The following is a 17,094-nucleotide window of genomic DNA, read 5'->3' as shown; positions in this document are numbered from 1 at the left end:
ATGTCAGTTTAGAAATATTTAACACAAATGGATTGCTTCTCCATTATGAGTGAGTATCAGTATGTTAACATTGCATTTGAGTATTATCAGCTTTCAGCACAAAACCCTCAAAGTATTAAGCTCTGCGACTGCGACACTGGTTTAAACAACAGGGCAAACAACTGTCTCGAGATTGTCTTGACAACCAAAAATTACAAATCCGAAAAGGAATCTGCAATTTCCATTGTTTTTGTAGGTTGAAATAGTACATCAGGTAGAAAATAAGTAAAACTACTTGCAAATGAATCAGCCTTTTCATGTTCAGCGACATGCGATACAGTTCAGTAGGAAATATTAAAGTCAGAAGTTTTTTTTGTAGAGGAAGGAGGGAAGCATCATCATGGCAACTATGACAACAAAGTTTAAAAAGACTGGCAAAGATTTTTACCCAAACAATGATGTTTTTTGATGCCTGACCATAACCAACTAGCTTTACTTCTCACATATGAATCAAACTTGGTGTAAAAGTCAAAACAGTTTAATCCAGCACTGCCAAACCAACATCTAAAGGTTGACTTTTAATTATAGATTTTTTTTTCAGTTTTCAATTCAATTCAATTCAATTTTATTTACATAGCGCCAAATCACAACAACAGTCAGTTCAAGGTGGTTTATATTGTAAGGTTTAGACCTATGAGACCCTACGAGCAAGCGCTGGGCGACAGTGGAAAGGAAAAACTCCCTTTTAACAGGAAGAAGCCTCCAGCAGAACCAGGGAGGAGCAACCATCTGCCACGACTTTAATCTAGTTTTATGACTAAAAAAGGATGAAAATATAGTAATGACATATACAGCAAAGTAAATAACATATAATTAAAAAAAACAAAACGAAACCCACACATATTCACAAACAGTGGCAGGCTGTGTGCCTGTTTTTTTCCCCAGAAAAACATCATACGACATAGGGTATGATTATGAATTTTAAGCAAAAACAAAAATCCTCAGCTGCCAAAACATGCAGCTTGTCTTAATTTAATTGCTGCATCTTCTTTTCTTTAAATGTGTCAGAATATTTTCAGTGAATAACATCTCTTGGCTACTGAATGATGCACCAGGAATGATTAATGAAATGATTACCAATCATCTCGGGACCTAAGCCAACACATTCTTCTTCAGTGGATTGTCTCTTTTTAAACAACATGACATCTTGATTCATGAATCCAAACAGTTCCACTTTAGTCTCATCACTCTGTTAACAGAATCCTTCAATCTACAGGCTGATCTGTTACTTTCGTCCACATTTAAGTCAGCTTGTGTTTTGGTTTACTCGGTAAAAGTGTGCAGCAAAAGTGCCGTCATGAAGTCCCTGCTTGCAAACAAAGCAACGAGTCTTAAGGCACTTTAGCAGCGTTTTGATTCTTGCATGTTTCGCTGTGAAGACAGATACTCTGCTACATCTGGTAGATGTTCACAGTTTTGATTTCCCGTGTGAATTTTGTAGCCTGCTCTCTTTTCCAGCAACACACCTATAAATCATCGGTGTCATGGCTTGTGTTACTTAAGTGTCTGTGTTTGTATTTTATTTCAAAACCCCAATGAAACCTTCCAGCTGAAAAATATAGCTATGTAATATTTCCTTGACAAAGTCCTTGCTTGTTTAGTGTTCTTCTTATACTCTGCAGATTCTTTGTTCTTGCTTTCATTAAGTCTTTGGCAGTTGTGTTTATCCAGGGAGGTTTCCTGCTGTACAGTGACTTTAGTATCATGCTGCCAAAACTGTATCTTGGAATTTGAGCAATCTTCAAAAAAAAATGGTTTAGTTAAATAATTTCTTAGCTTTTGAGACAGCACCTTTATCTTATCCAGGTTTGCTGCAGAGCTTGGACACCTGCATAGGTGAGAATAATGCCTGTACCACAGGTCGGTGTAGAGTTCCCAGAAGCTTAATTATCTTTTGACAGCACTATATTCCAATTTTTCCTTTTTAAAAGAAGGTGGTGACACTCTGTAAATATAAATAACAGGGGCAAAACCATAGATCCTTCTCACAACACACCAAAAACACCCAATTTCCCATTTCAGTGTTTTACAAAGGCATAAAAATGTCCCCATCTCTCTTTCTGACATGTCATTGGTGCTCGTGCCCTGCATCTGCTGCCTGTTGTTTTGGACCCTCTACCACCTGTAGGCTCTGGGCAATATTTGCTCATCAGCCCAATTTTATACATAGACTATTTGTGCAGAGTGATGAGCCTAGATGCCAAGCTCTAACAATATTCTGCTGCTGTAAGAAATGAATCATTAGGTTGATTTGCAAATGCTCAGTGACATAACTGAATATAGGAAGAGCACACCAGAGAGGCTGAGTCATGAAGAAGAAAAGGTAAGGGGAGAGGAGTTAACTGCGAGAAAAGGCGAGGGCAAATAGATCAACAATTTAAGAAGCTGGAGAGCGTTGCTTAAAGAGCTAAATATACCCACTGGTAGGCATGTGCGAGTGTATGTGTGTGTTTTTATGTGCACACACACCTATATACACATACATACATACATACATAAAGCAGGGGCCGTGACCTTGGACGACTCTCGGCACGAATCGATACCTAAAACAGATTACCCACCGAACCTGACACTTTTCATTTTCATTATAAGACTGTGATATTAATATGTTCATACAGAAGAATGGTACTATTGATTGAGTCGGGCTGGGAGATGTCTGAGGTGAAAATAATGTGTTTGATAATAGACTGTCCTGTCTCTCAAAAAGTAATTAAAAGTCTTGTCTGTGGGTATAGCACTGGTTAAATGGAAGGGTAGAGATATCAAGGAGACGTCTATCTCTGTGCAGTGACATTTGCAGGGATGTGAACAAATCAGGAAAAGCCTATTTAGCCCAAAGGGCAGAAGAAACACTGTTCTGGCTCCACTGAGTCTTCAGTAATGTTTGAATCAAATGTGTAAGTCATTAAATAGATGTGATTATAACCAGAGTTCTGGCACGGAGTGATAAGTAGCCTCTAGGTCTGAAGCCTGAGGGGGCGAAGCCTGCAACGACGCTGCCAAAAAGCAGAACTTCCATCCTCTTGCATGGCCACTTAAATCAGGTCTAAATGACTGTATGCAATATAAAATGCTTAAACAACATCGAAAACTGCTTCTGCTGACAACAAATTATTTAGTGAATATGGCTCCACAGCTTCAGGTTAAAAAAACTGTGCTTTTTGAAAAAGCCGTGTTATTAACTTATCGTTTAACATCAGCTAACAGATATGATGCAAACATGTTTACAGTAGCCAGCTGCAGTGTGTGGGCTCCTCTCAAAATTACACACAATGCCCAAGTTTATCATAACTGAGCAACGTATCAGTCGGTGACACAACGACAATGGAAGTCTGCAGAGACAATACTTGTCATTTGAGTATGCTGTTGTTTTTTGGGTCTTGTGTGGAATCTGTTAACAGTAAGGAAACTGTAATAAAACATCACTGCATCGGTACATTGTCTGCCGCTCTCCCATCACTGCTGATGTTTTGTTGTTGCAGTGCAAGTTTGCAAATGCAGTTTCAAAACAGCTCAGTAGTTTCAAACTACTGAGCACTCCAAAAAAATCAGGGCAAGAGGCTCTTGTGTCTAAATGGCAAAGCAGGTCATTTGTCAGCATGATTTTTGAGTGCGTGCTAATCGGACACCCCTGTGGTTCAGGCGTGATTATGTTTAGGCAACTGAAATTACTTTCTAATGGTCAGAAAGTTGTTATTGTTGTTAAACCAAATCAATAGTCACTGATTGTTGGTAAAAGACAGAATATAAAACCGTTACCCAAGAGTCAAAACTGAGCTCTTTATCCCCCAGTGACTGCTCTAAGGAACTTTTCCTGAGATTGAACTGCATAATATCGGTTTTAATGTTATGCATTTTAGCCTTGTGTGGAAACTTCACCTTGTTCACTAAAGAAAAGCTTAGGGGTCTTGTAAAATTGACAAATAAGATCGTTGGGGTAAGTCAGCTACAGCTCTTGCAATTACAGTGCAGCACAGAGGCACTGAGGAAAGCCAATACCATTCAAGACTGTCCTGACCAGCCATTGTGGAATGTGTTTAGCTCCTGCCTTCAGGCCAGCATTTCAGAGTGGCTATCATGAGATTTAAAAAATATAAAATCCCCCTTCTCTCAGTGGCAATTGACAGGGCAGGATATTAAGCTCACCCGCTTGACTAAGAGGAGTGATTTCAGAGACAGATGAGTACAGAAGAGGGAGTACTAACCTTTTTCGAGAGGGGTCTATTAAAAACAAAGATTAAATCACTAACCTGGTATTAACAATTAACAAATTAAGCTGTAACAGCTCTCAGGTCTAGTAGAGTTGTGCAGCTGCCATGCTGCAACACAGCCTATTCAAAAGAAAAAGTGTAACATTAATATATAACATCACTGTTATTATTCAATCCTTTATTTAAACTGTTTCTCTGTTTGAGATTGAGAGCTCTTTTTCAGGAGAGACCTGTGTACAAAAAACATACAACCACATAATGAAATGACCTTATATGTGATCACAAATTAAGAAACATATATTCAAGAGTAGCTGCAGATAAATATATATGACCTTTTAAAATGCTTCAATGAAATCAGAGAATGTAGCTTTGTAGATCTTTTGTAGTCTCCATTTGTAGGCAGGAAAATATAAAATAGTATAAAGTAATTCATTTTCATTTCAAGTACAGCTAATGCTAAAATGTCCTGGGACCTGACATTGACAATCTATGCAGTAGGGCCTTGTAAATAAACCTCATGCAAGGTTGCCTGCTTTTATTCATTAGGGAGGACCATTCCACTTTTTCATGTAAGATACAATGGTGAGTAAGAAATTAATCACCTGTGCTAAACTGCAACGCACGTTGATACACAGAGTCAAGCGGCTTCAAGGTGGTCGAAGCGTGCATATAAACAATATCCCTATAATCACGCACAGACAAAACTGTGGACTACACAGTGATCTGACTATCTGCGAATGACGAAGATCTGCAGAAACAAGATCCCAATCTCTGTCTTTAACTTTGTTGATAGGTTTTCCACATTTTTTTTTTAAAAACTGTAAAATCTCTAGTATTTAAATAAAACCAGATACCTTTACAAAATAAATAAAGAGAAAGATTAACAAAGACATTTATCAACATGACATTATGTTTCTGGTTACTAGTGCTGAAGGTGGGAGAGCTGAGTGTCTATGTAGCACATAAACAGTCTTAACAACATGAGCTATTGATGATGAAAATCACTGACAGCTAACCATTAATCCACAATATATCTGTGATTTCATTGTTTCACTTTGTAATATTTCTGTTTTTATGTTACATTTTATATTTTAACCATTGTATGTTAATATTATTTACAAATACTATGTATTCTGCCCTGATTACTATGTAATTGTTTGCTGATTCAATAACTATCTGAAAAGGGCCTCATTAGCTTGAACAGTTTAACTTATGAAGTTGTTAATAAACATTTCAGATTGGTAATTTTTTCCTTTGACATTTTGCTTGTTTAAGAAGAGAAATCAGACTCGCAGGCAGCGTACTCAAAGGGCATTTGCAGCATCTCAGACGCCAAAGTTCAGATTTTGACAGACAATGAGGGATTCATTGAGTATGAGTGTTAAATCTGAATTTATTATGAGTCTTTTAAGGAAGCTAAACTTAATGACTAAAATGTTACTTTTCATGGGTAAAACTAGAGCTTTGATTTTGATGGGAAAAGGGGAGGCGTCTATATAAGTCCATATAGTGTATGCGTTCAGTTTATAATTTGTACTGGAAATTATTTACCATTCGAACAAACATGTCTGTGTTCTATGTTGTCTACTGTATGCCAGGCCCTCGCTTTTAAAGCGTACTGAGTGAATACAGACGCAGATAGTCTCCCTCTTCGCTCTGTTAGTGCCTGTGCCTTTGAAAAGCGCTCCTGTTTGTTTACTCTGTAGTCTCAAATTGGGCGTGATGCTTGGTTAGATTTCCATCAGGAGCTGGCTGGAGGTCATTGCAGGGGACCAGCTTCAGTCCTGTGAAGTCTTCAGCTGCCTATGTTTAGCAGAGTACTTCTCTAATGCTTTTGCAAAAAAAAAAAAATAAAATGCCTCGGTGGAATTCAGTGAGAGTAGATGGGAAATTGGCAGCAATTCTGTTACCCATTCCATAAAAGACTCAAAGACCTAAATGATATCCTCAGTGGAGTTCTGGCAGCCTATTTTTCATATAGCTTAATGAATATTTGATGGATTGCGAGTATGAGTCAACCATATGAACTGTTAAGAGGGGGTTAGTTGTACATGCTTAAATGACTTCTGATAAAATATAAAATACAAGAACTTTAAAATATATATATCTTGAAACCGTGAATGATATTAAAGTTCACGTACTGTTTTAATTGTCTTGTTTAGTTTCTAAGTGATACCATCGACACCACTACCCTTCACTGCCATGCAGTCTAAGTGTTTTGGCTTGCTTCATGTCCTAGACCCAGTTAGTCAGGTTTAGATGGATAACAGGAAGCTTGCTACCTATTCTGTTTGCAATTCTTCTGCATTTCCCAACTTATACAGAGTTTAAGCACAAATACTTTGTGAATCTAATCAATGGAAGTCATTCTGTGACCAGAGTTGGTTGTGTTGAAACAGGACCTAAAATGGTTATAACAGGCAAAAGGAAAGTCTGTAGGTGATCTGCATACATTTAAAGCTAAATATGGGGTCTATTTCTAGTTCTGTTTTCACTGGTACCCCTACTTGGTACATCCTAAGCCTGCATCACCATATACTGTAGCAGATTATACACGAGCATGCAGTTGTGAAAGTTGTGGCAAATGGGGGGAAAAAGGACTGGGTATAGTGATGGCCACACTTACTGGCTTCACATATTCACGGCTGCACAACTTAAATAATCAAAACATTAGGTATTTAAAAACCAGATGATGTGTGCAGCCACTGATAAGATAACTCGCCGTCATTGGCTTTTCTTTGAAGATAGCTCACAGGCTTTGGAAGTTATTCTACAATAGTCTGTTTAACGCCTTTCATTTACCAAACAGAGCTGCTATGTGTGATTGTGGCAGCACAATCACTGCTGTTAGATCACACATTTAGATGACTGTAAAGAGACACCCTAGAGTAAAGAAAAGGCCTTTAGTATAGTCAACTAATCCATCCAGTGCCATGGTACTGGGTCGTAGAGCTGGTACGAAAGTTGTAATATAATGTGACATCCATCCATCCATCCATCCAGGGCATTGTTTGGTTTTAGCACTGTTTATGGTTATGTGAATGATATGAATTTGCACTGAGCTGTTTACCTCCTATAATTTGAAAAGTACAATTAGTATCACCACACCATCAAACATACCACTGCGACACAGGGTAGGGTCACCAAGACTGTGCAGCAAAGAAAAGAAAAGAAAAGAAAAGAAAAGAAAAGAAAAGAAAAGAAAAGAAAAGAAAAGAAAAGAAAAGAAAAGAAAAGAAAAATCCTTTTATTGAAAATGGTTCAGTAAGTGATTTCTTTCTGGAAATGCAATTTCAAGGCTTCGAGACAACAAAGACAATGTTGACTTTTATGTTATTCAGATTTCATTTGTGGGGACATTTTCCCGTCTACTGACCACCAGATTCACATTATGAACAAATGTTTAAACAAAGTTGTAGAAATATGTGATTTACATCCAAATGTTTTGGCAGGGAACACCTCCCCGGGTAACTTCAAAATGCCTTTGAATGCAAAGGTCCCAAAAGTAGAAACACAAAGAGATTTGCAGTCATTTCTGTTTCTGCTTTACTCTTTTTGATATCCTGAGATTTCTGGCAATGACAAACACAAATTTTTCTTCATAAATTGTTTTATAAAGGTTTTTTTTTGCTACTGCAATTATCTGATAGGGATCTTCTGTAATTTGGCCTTAGTTTTAGTAAATAAAAAAAAATATATAATTTTTCTAACAAATGAACAATTGATTTGTACTACTATTCATCCATCTATCCATTGATAGACACAGTGGGCTGTATTGGCATGGTTATTTATTGCTTGCTGCATGGTGCCAACTTTGCTTCAGGCAGCTTGCTTGGTGATTTTCTAGCAGAAAACTCTCCCTTTTTTGTCACTCTGTGGGATTTGGAAAGACTCCAGCAAACTACCTGCAGAGTCCCTCGGTACACACAGCGGTCGTGCATGAATTTGTGAAAATCAGCCACTATGATGAGAAGCTGAGAATGTTGAGAAGCAAAAAATAAAGAGTTGTAGTAATAATTAGCACAATTATTAATAACTTTTAATAACTTTAAAAATGGATTTGGGCGTAAGTTTATTTTTTCACTGGTAGATTAAACTGAATCCTTTTCATTTTTGTTATTTTAAACAAGAAGGGCATTTTTTCCAGACATCAAGCTAAATGCTCAACCGGTACGTTTAAGATCTGGTATAATACACACAGTATGTGTTCTCTGGTTTCATTAAAACAAACAAACAAACAAACAAACAAACAAACAAACAAACAAACAAACAAACAAACAAACAAACAAACAAACAAACAAACAAACAAACAAACCACAAATTAATAATTTTAGGACACTGAACTAATAAATGACAAAACATGACACTGTTCCCTTCTACACTGCGTTCACAGTTTAATGTGTGAGTTCAGGAAAGCACACATTTAGATTTTTCCCTGTTTCTTTACATGTGATACTGTGACATTTTTAAGCCTTTATAGGTAGCAGCACAAATAAGATTCAGCTGGGTTAGTTAAATTACTGAAAAAAAATCTATGTTAAAATGGGACTTGTTCGTAATGATTTCTCTTCTTATTCATTCACTGCCCCTTGAATCACACTCTGGTTTAATTGGTGGAACATATTGGACTTTTTCACACCACACCACATAAGCCAGACTGGCCCAAGTGAAAAAAAAGGACAGCTCACTGGGCTGTGCATGACTGCTCTGGAGTTGGTGGGAGGAGTGTCAAGTCAAATGTACGGAAATGATCCCTTCAGGCCATTCATCCCTTCTATTCATGTGTGACCTACTCCTACTCTATAGGGATTAAAACAATATCACTGTCCCAACTAAGAATGAGATGTAGGTTTTATTTTGTGAAGTAAAGATGAGTTTATTAACACAGATTAGGGTGCTGAATAGTTTATAATAAACAAGTAAAGCGGAGATTCTTTACATATTGTTGTAGCCCTTGTTAAATCATAAATTGACTGATTAACTACATATTTTGGAAAGCTGGGGTCAATTTTACTAGTTATACCCAGGCTTGATTACTTCCACAACGGCTGAATGAAAGACCTCAATAAGCAACACAACATGTTACGATCTAAAGAAACAGCCAAGAAACAAAGTTATTGACATCTACAGGGAGTGCAGAATTATTAGGCAAATGAGTATTTTGTCCACATCATCCTCTCCATGCATGTTGTCTTACTCCAAGCTGTATAGGCTCGAAAGCCTACTACCAATTAAGCATATTAGGTGATGCGCAACTCTTTAATGAGAAGGGGTGTGGTCTAATGACATCAACACCCTATATCAGGTGTGCATAATTATTAGGCAACTTCCTTTCCTTTGGCAAAATGGGTCAAAAGAAGGACTTGACAGGCTCAGAAAAGTCAAAAATAGTGAGATATCTTGCAGAGGGATGCAGCAGTCTCAAAATTGCAAAGCTTCTGAAGCGTGATCATCGAACAATCAAGCGTTTCATTCAAAATAGTCAACAGGGTCGCAAGAAGCGTGTGGAAAAACCAAGGCGCAAAATAACTGCCCATGAACTGAGAAAAGTCAAGCGTGCAGCTGCCAAGATGCCACTTGCCACCAGTTTGGCCATATTTCAGAGCTGCAACATCACTGGAGTGCCCAAAAGAACAAGGTGTGCAATACTCAGAGACATGGCCAAGGTAAGAAAGGCTGAAAGACGACCACCACTGAACAAGACACACAAGCTGAAACGTCAAGACTGGGCCAAGAAATATCTCAAGACTGATTTTTCTAAGGTTTTATGGACTGATGAAATGAGAGTGAGTCTTGATGGGCCAGATGGATGGGCCCGTGGCTGGATTGGTAAAGGGCAGAGAGCTCCAGTCCGACTCAGACGCCAGCAAGGTGGAGGTGGAGTACTGGTTTAATAATAATAATAATAATAATAATAATAATAATAATAATAATAATAAATTTTATTTATGAGCGCCTTTCAAGTCACCCAAGGACACTTTACAATAGGATAAAACACTTAGTAAAACAATGGCAGAATAAGAACAATAAAATAAAAGCACAAGATAAAATGAACAAACAGTGGATTCACAGTGAATATGCAGATTTGAACAGATGGGCTGGTATCATCAAAGATGAGCTTGTGGGGCCTTTTCGGGTTGAGGATGGAGTCAAGCTCAACTCCCAGTCCTACTGCCAGTTTCTGGAAGACACCTTCTTCAAGCAGTGGTACAGGAAGAAGTCTGCATCCTTCAAGAAAAACATGATTTTCATGCAGGACAATGCTCCATCACACGCGTCCAAGTACTCCACAGCGTGGCTGGCAAGAAAGGGTATAAAAGAAGAAAAACTAATGACATGGCCTCCTTGTTCACCTGATCTGAACCCCATTGAGAACCTGTGGTCCATCATCAAATGTGAGATTTACAAGGAGGGAAAACAGTACACCTCTCTGAACAGTGTCTGGGAGGCTGTGGTTGCTGCTGCACGCAATGTTGATGGTGAACAGATCAAAACACTGACAGAATCCATGGATGGCAGGCTTTTGAGTGTCCTTGCAAAGACAGGTGGCTATATCGGTCGCTGATTTGTTTTTGTTTTGTTTTTGAATGTCAGAAATGTATATTTGTGAATGTGGAGATGTTATATTGGTTTCACTGGTAAAAATAAATGATTGAAATGGGTATATATTTGTTTTTTGTTAAGTTGCCTAATAATTATGCACAGTAATAGTCACCTGCACACACAGATATCCCCCTAAAATAGCTAAAACTAAAAACAAACTAAAAACTACTTCCAAAAACATTCAGCTTTGATATTAATGAGTTTTGTGGGTTCATTGAGAACATGGTTGTTGTTCAATAATAAAATTATTCCTCAAAAATACAACTTGCCTAATAATTCTGCACTCCCTGTATCAGTCTGGAAAGGGTTACAAAGCAATTTCTAAGCTTTGGAGTGAACTATGGTGAGAGCCATTATCCACAAATGGTGAAAACGCAGTGGTGAATCTTTCCATGAATGGTCGGCCACAATTACTCCAAGAACACACTGACGACTCAACCAGGAGGTCACAGAAGAACCCTGAACAAAATGTAAAGAACTTGTGTTACTTTTCCAAGTTAAGGTTCATGATTCAACAATAAGAAAAAGACTGGACAAAAATGGCATCCACCGGTTTCAAAGAGAAAACTACTGTTGCCCAAAACGAACACAAAGGATCATCTTATATTTGAACCACGAGACTTGTGGCAAAATATTCTTTGGACTGTCGAGACAGAAGCTAAACTTTTTGGAAGGTTTGAGTCTCGTTACATCTGGTGTAAAACTGCGCACAGCATTTTAAAAAAAGAACATCATACCAACAGTCAAACATGGCAGTGGTAGTGCGATAGTGTCTGACTGCTTTGCTGATTTAGGACGTGGACGAACTCCAGAAATCGATGGGACCATAAATTCTGCATTCAGTACGTCCGACCCTGAAGCTCATCTGTATTTGAGCTGTGCAACGGGACAATAATGTGAAACACACCAGTCCACCTCTCAGTGGCTAAAAAAAACTAAATAAAGCTGTTTGAGAGGCCGAGTCAAAGTCTGGACTTAAATGAGACTTAGATGCTTTAGTGCAGAGATTCCCAAAGTGGGGGGCCCGCCCCAAAGGGGGGGCGCGATATGAATTTAAAAAAAAAAGAACGCTTGGACACTGCTAGCATAACAGACAGGGCTCCCACACAAATGCAAAGCAGAAGATGAAGCAAATATTTTTCCAAACCAACTTCCTTCCAAGCAAAATACTAGAAAATATGATGAAGGTGTAGCCTTTGGCTTCACCTGCACAAGTGCCAAGGTAGGTCTCCCCGACAGAATTACTTTTCTTTGCAAGATCTCACAAAAGTTCATCTTAATTTTTTTTTATCTCCCATGTCCCTTGCGGGTCTCCATATTAAACAAAGGGGGGCCTAGCAAAAAAAGGTTTGGGAACCATGGCTTTAGTGTGACCTTAAACAGCCGTTCATGCTTAAAAACCGTACAACGGGGCTGAATTAAAAAAAATTCTCCAAAGAAGAGTGGCCTCATTGCCAGCTATCACAAGTGCTTGATGGCAACTTCTGCTGCCAAGGTTGCTACAACCAGTTATTAAATTTAGGGACGAATTACTTTTTCACACAGGGTCAGGTAGGTAGGTCCTTAATAAGTGAAGTCATCATTTAAAAAATTGCATTTTATATTTACTCAGGTTATCTTTGTTTTTGCAGCAACTGCCCCTCCAGAATTAATATGAATTAATGAAGGGACAATTCAGCTGTACTAAAAACGATGAACACAATGCTACACAGTACCCATAAATATATGCCTGCCTAGTGATTCAGGGTTGCAGTGATGAAAATGGAAAGAATAACTTTCACCATCCGCTGGTGCAAACTGCAGAAAGTGTCTGCACACAAACACTCCAAGCTGATGTCGCGAAGCTGTCTTTCTCCACATGCCTGAGCTCATCATGAAAGGTGTCACAAAAACAGCACGTAGATTGTTTACTCTAAATTCTAGTCGACAAATATATCACAAAGTGGTGGCAAACGGATATGATTAACCTAAATTTATTCACAACTTCATGTTTTGGTTGTAATCGTGATGAATGAATGAAGAATTCCCGAGTGAGACTCGCTCCCTTTGAACAAGTCTTTTGGTTGACATAGTAAACATGGCCAGTAAACAGTTCCATAATCATAAACAACAATGCTGCCTCTTTAATATGGAAAGAAGCGCCACGTCAGGGGCAAATCACTGCGTCACTGCACTCGGGGATCGCTGTTTATATGCTTTGCTTTTTTTGACAAACTATGCTGGCTTTGTTCAGTGGCGGAATGGCTCACCTAAATACAACAGTGCACCTGCTGTCTCCTTTCATTTCTTGTCGATCACAGCATATAATTGCTAGTCAGCACCTGCTAAGCATTCATGATGTGGGAGTGCCTGTGAAAATACAAACATATGTACAGAATTTTTGATCTTCCTGTTTAAACTCTCAGTTCCGCCGTGTTGTAGAGGTGCAATGCTAAATTTTAACATAAAATAAACACGAGGCATGTGACATATGAGGGCCTTACAAGACTAACTGGGAAAAAGCCATGGAATAATTTTTGCCCACAGGGCTCACTGATCTGCCTTTGAAGAGCTGAGAGGATGAGAACATACAGACATGCCAATGATTACACATTAGGGTTCTGCAGTTGTGTTTCACAGTAAAGTGACACATTTGTGCTTTATTTGAAGTATGACAGGATAAACTGACATGCACATGTTATATAATATTCATCATCCTTCCTTAAAGACATTCATGGTAACACTCGTGTTTGTGACGATAAGCCTCAACCTTCTACAATCACTTCCACAGAACCTATAGGATTGCCTTGAAGAGGTCCAGCTTCAATCATCCTTGGACTTTACCAGAACAGCTTTGCATGTTTCACAGCTCCAAAATCCTTATTTATCTTATGCTAGCTCTTCATGCAGCACCTCACTTCATCCTGAGTCTGAAACAAGTCGTCTCTTTGTAGCTCCATCTCTCTCTTTTCTCTGATTTCCTGCTGCTTTGCCTCGTTACAGCAGCACTGCCTCGTCTGCTGCTTGTGTGCAGGTTCTGAAATCAATCTGCAAAAATACTATAAAATATAAGTTCCTGATTAAAATGGTCACTTCTTAAATCCATCCATTTATGTTTGAGACTGAGTCTGATCCAGAACTTGAAAGCTGACAGCACATGCGCAGCCTAACCGAAAAACCTACTTCATACTCCATATTTCCTGCCTTAATGGACAAGTGCATTGGCTTGAGGCTGAGGCTAAAAACTGACTGACAAAAAGAAACTGCACCCACTGTAGTATAGTGCTTTTTTCCCCAAAAATGGAAAGCAAATGTAATTTTACTTCATAACCAACAAAACTTATAAAGTAGTCCTAAACAGAGCAGCAGAAAAACGTAGGATGCAGCAGGTGGTTGCTGTGTTAAATAAAAACGCATTTAGACAAGTTTTTGGCTGAAAGAGATAAGATGTACATACACTGACCTTATTTGAAACTATAGGTATCTAACATTGTAACAAACGAAAGAAAGCAAAATCGTTCCACTTTAAAATTGTGCCATCTAAACCAAACAAAAACAAAGCCAAAACGATTATGCTATCACATCATTTTCCTGTAACATTTTTTTCCTAATGTGCAGCTGTAAGAGGTGAATCAATTACAAAAGATTCACTACCCTGCCAACATTTCTGTCTGTCTTTTAGCAGCCTGCACGGCCAGTCTCTCAGGCACTTACAGCTGCATTGTAGCTCAGTAACAACACCAACAAATAATTCTTGATAGGACCTTTTTCAGTTTGTTTGGCTTTCAGCCATTTCTGGTTTACTTTAGCTCATCTGACACCTCAAATACCATGTCTCTTCTACCAGCAACTCTAATGTCTTTTTACATTGGCAATTTTTCTGCTTTTCCAGCTGCAAGAAAATAAAAACCTAATTCTGCTGCCTTTCTGTTAATTTTCCTGTTTTTTGCAGGGAAACAAATGTATACTGGTAAAGGAAACATTAAGAGCAGATGCAATGCTCACTGTGATGGATAACCCAAAAAGTAACTATATTACCAAGGGCTTATGTTCCCCAGTTTCATAATCTGCTTACACACATCAACCTCACTGCACGCCTCACCCACGTGCAGCAAGTTTCAGAGCTGAAATTTTCACACTGGTGAACACAGCACTTTGGGAACATAAGAATGGCCTCTGCATAACAAATTGAACTCAAGCTCCAAGCATGTTGCAGTTAAGTGAAGGAATTGAATATGATACTGCAAACCTGCAGTGCCCCAAAAGTGGTAGGCGTCATCTTTGGGAAATGGCTACTCTGATTAAAATTTCAGTGGAACAACTGGGACGTATCAGTCGATAAGCAGCTTGGCAGGTGTCGTTAAACAGAACCAGGATGGATTTTTCTTTACTTTCAGTGTTTTTAAGTTAAGCTAACTGACTTTATTTTACCATCTTTATTTTAATGAATTATTCCTGTGGAGTCTGATTTGGCCACAACCTTAATAAATATGCAAAACAATATGCTCCACAGTAAGTAACAATATGTCTCCTGCAAATGTGAAATTGGAGGATAAAATCTTGCAACACTCAATATACCTGTGTGGATGAAATCAGTTAAATAAATCATACAGCTTAGTTAATTCAGAATATTACAAAAACCACTCGCTGGTTGTAAATATAAAGGGCAGTGGTGTTAGCATTCGTGCCAGAGATGCAGGAAAACAGTACTCTGCAGATCCTGCAGAGCCAGTAGCAATTACAAAGAAAAGACATTGTTTTTTGATGATGCTGGGGATATGGAGATCACTTCCACTCGGCTAAGTGAGTCATCCAGCCTTTTCAGCTCTTTGACAGGCAAAACACCCCACCAGCTACCTTGTTTGTTCCTGTCATGTCTGTTACTGAGACTGTAATGCTTGATACTTGTTCGAGTGCCCATGTGTCTGTATGTGTATGTGTGTGTGTGTGTGGTTTAATTTAGAGGTACAGTACTTATGGCATACTAGCATGAATCTTAAATCCTCTAGAAAAAACTAACTTTGGTTTGTGCAGAACTGAGCACAGTTACACAGCTTGAAGGCTGTAAAGCAGCGGTCTCCAACCTTTTTTGCGCCACGGACCGGTTTATGCCCGACAATATTTTCACGGACCGGCCTTTAATGTGTCACGGATAAATACAACAAATACAACAAAATAAAACTAGTACCGGTACCGAAAAAAAGAAGATTTATTCATAACACACCTGAAAAGACCCAGGAAAACCGAGTTAACAATCAAAACGATAACAAAATAACGCTGAAAACCGATAAAAACCCTGAAACCCATACATTTCACACCTGAGCCTCAACTCTCGCGGCCCGGTACCAAACGACTCACGGACCGGTACCGGTCTGAGGCCCGGGGGTTGGGGACCGCTGCTGTAAAGTAAAGCAAAAGTATGGCTTCTGCCAAGCTATCTATATCATTTAAAGCACCGACACACTGTTCATCTTCATGATCTCAAAGAGATCGTGGAAAGTCTTTCTTGGAGGAAGGAGAAAACATTGGCTTCATGAACTGTGGGTTGTGGGAAGGTACAGTTACACGGGGACCCAATCCTAGCAATTAAAAAGAAATGAGCAAATAAAATCAATGAGGATCACTTACGCTGTGGTGTCAAAGGACTCACCAGAGGACAACACAAGTCTATATCTTAATTAGGAGAAATAATGTGTTTATGGGCCCAGCACAGAGAAAGAAGTTGGCAAACTACAATGGTCTTTACAAATCACACCAAATTTAAAGCTAAAAGAGTTAATTAATTCCACTGGATATGCTTTTAAGTATGTTTACTAATCCCTGTTCAGGCACACATCATCACTGTAACAGTTTTTGTGTAAAGCTCTTCATTATTTAGTGGGGGGTGCAAAAATATGCAAATTTGAACTCTGTTGAACTTTGTGGGTGCGGCCAACTGAACACCACTGAAAACTGTTCACAATGACAAACAGAGAGACAGAGAAAAAACCCAGCCTTTCTTTGGTTAATTATTTCCATACCTGCATTGTATAGTAATAAGCTTACAATATATAAATATCAGATATAAAACCTCCATAAAAATAAAAAATATTTATTTATTAGCTTAATTTAAGCAAGCAGATGTGACTCCGAATGAGCCTGAGTCTCTCAGTGGTAGTAAAGTGCTGCTACCAGCAACAGCAATGTGGATAAAGGGCCATGCAGCCTCATCCAGGGCTGAAATATGAAAGAAATGCAGCTTCTGTAGTGGCCACTTTAGAGA

At 38.6% G+C, this 17,094-nt stretch overlaps 1 protein-coding gene across 2 annotated transcripts in view; it reads right to left on the bottom strand.

Moving 5' to 3' along the window:
• gpc6a (glypican 6a) overlaps positions 1-17,094 on the bottom strand; it is a 156,338-nt gene that overhangs the window by 42,024 nt on the left and 97,220 nt on the right. The window lies entirely within an intron of this gene.

The sequence above is a fragment of the Perissodus microlepis genome, chromosome 1 (assembly GCF_051167445.1).
Source record: "Perissodus microlepis isolate ML-2025 ecotype Zambia chromosome 1, ASM5116744v1, whole genome shotgun sequence".
Lineage (NCBI taxonomy): Eukaryota > Metazoa > Chordata > Actinopteri > Cichliformes > Cichlidae > Perissodus > Perissodus microlepis.
The sequence above is the reverse complement of the archived record's forward strand: the minus strand, read 5'-3'. Positions and strand labels throughout refer to the sequence as shown.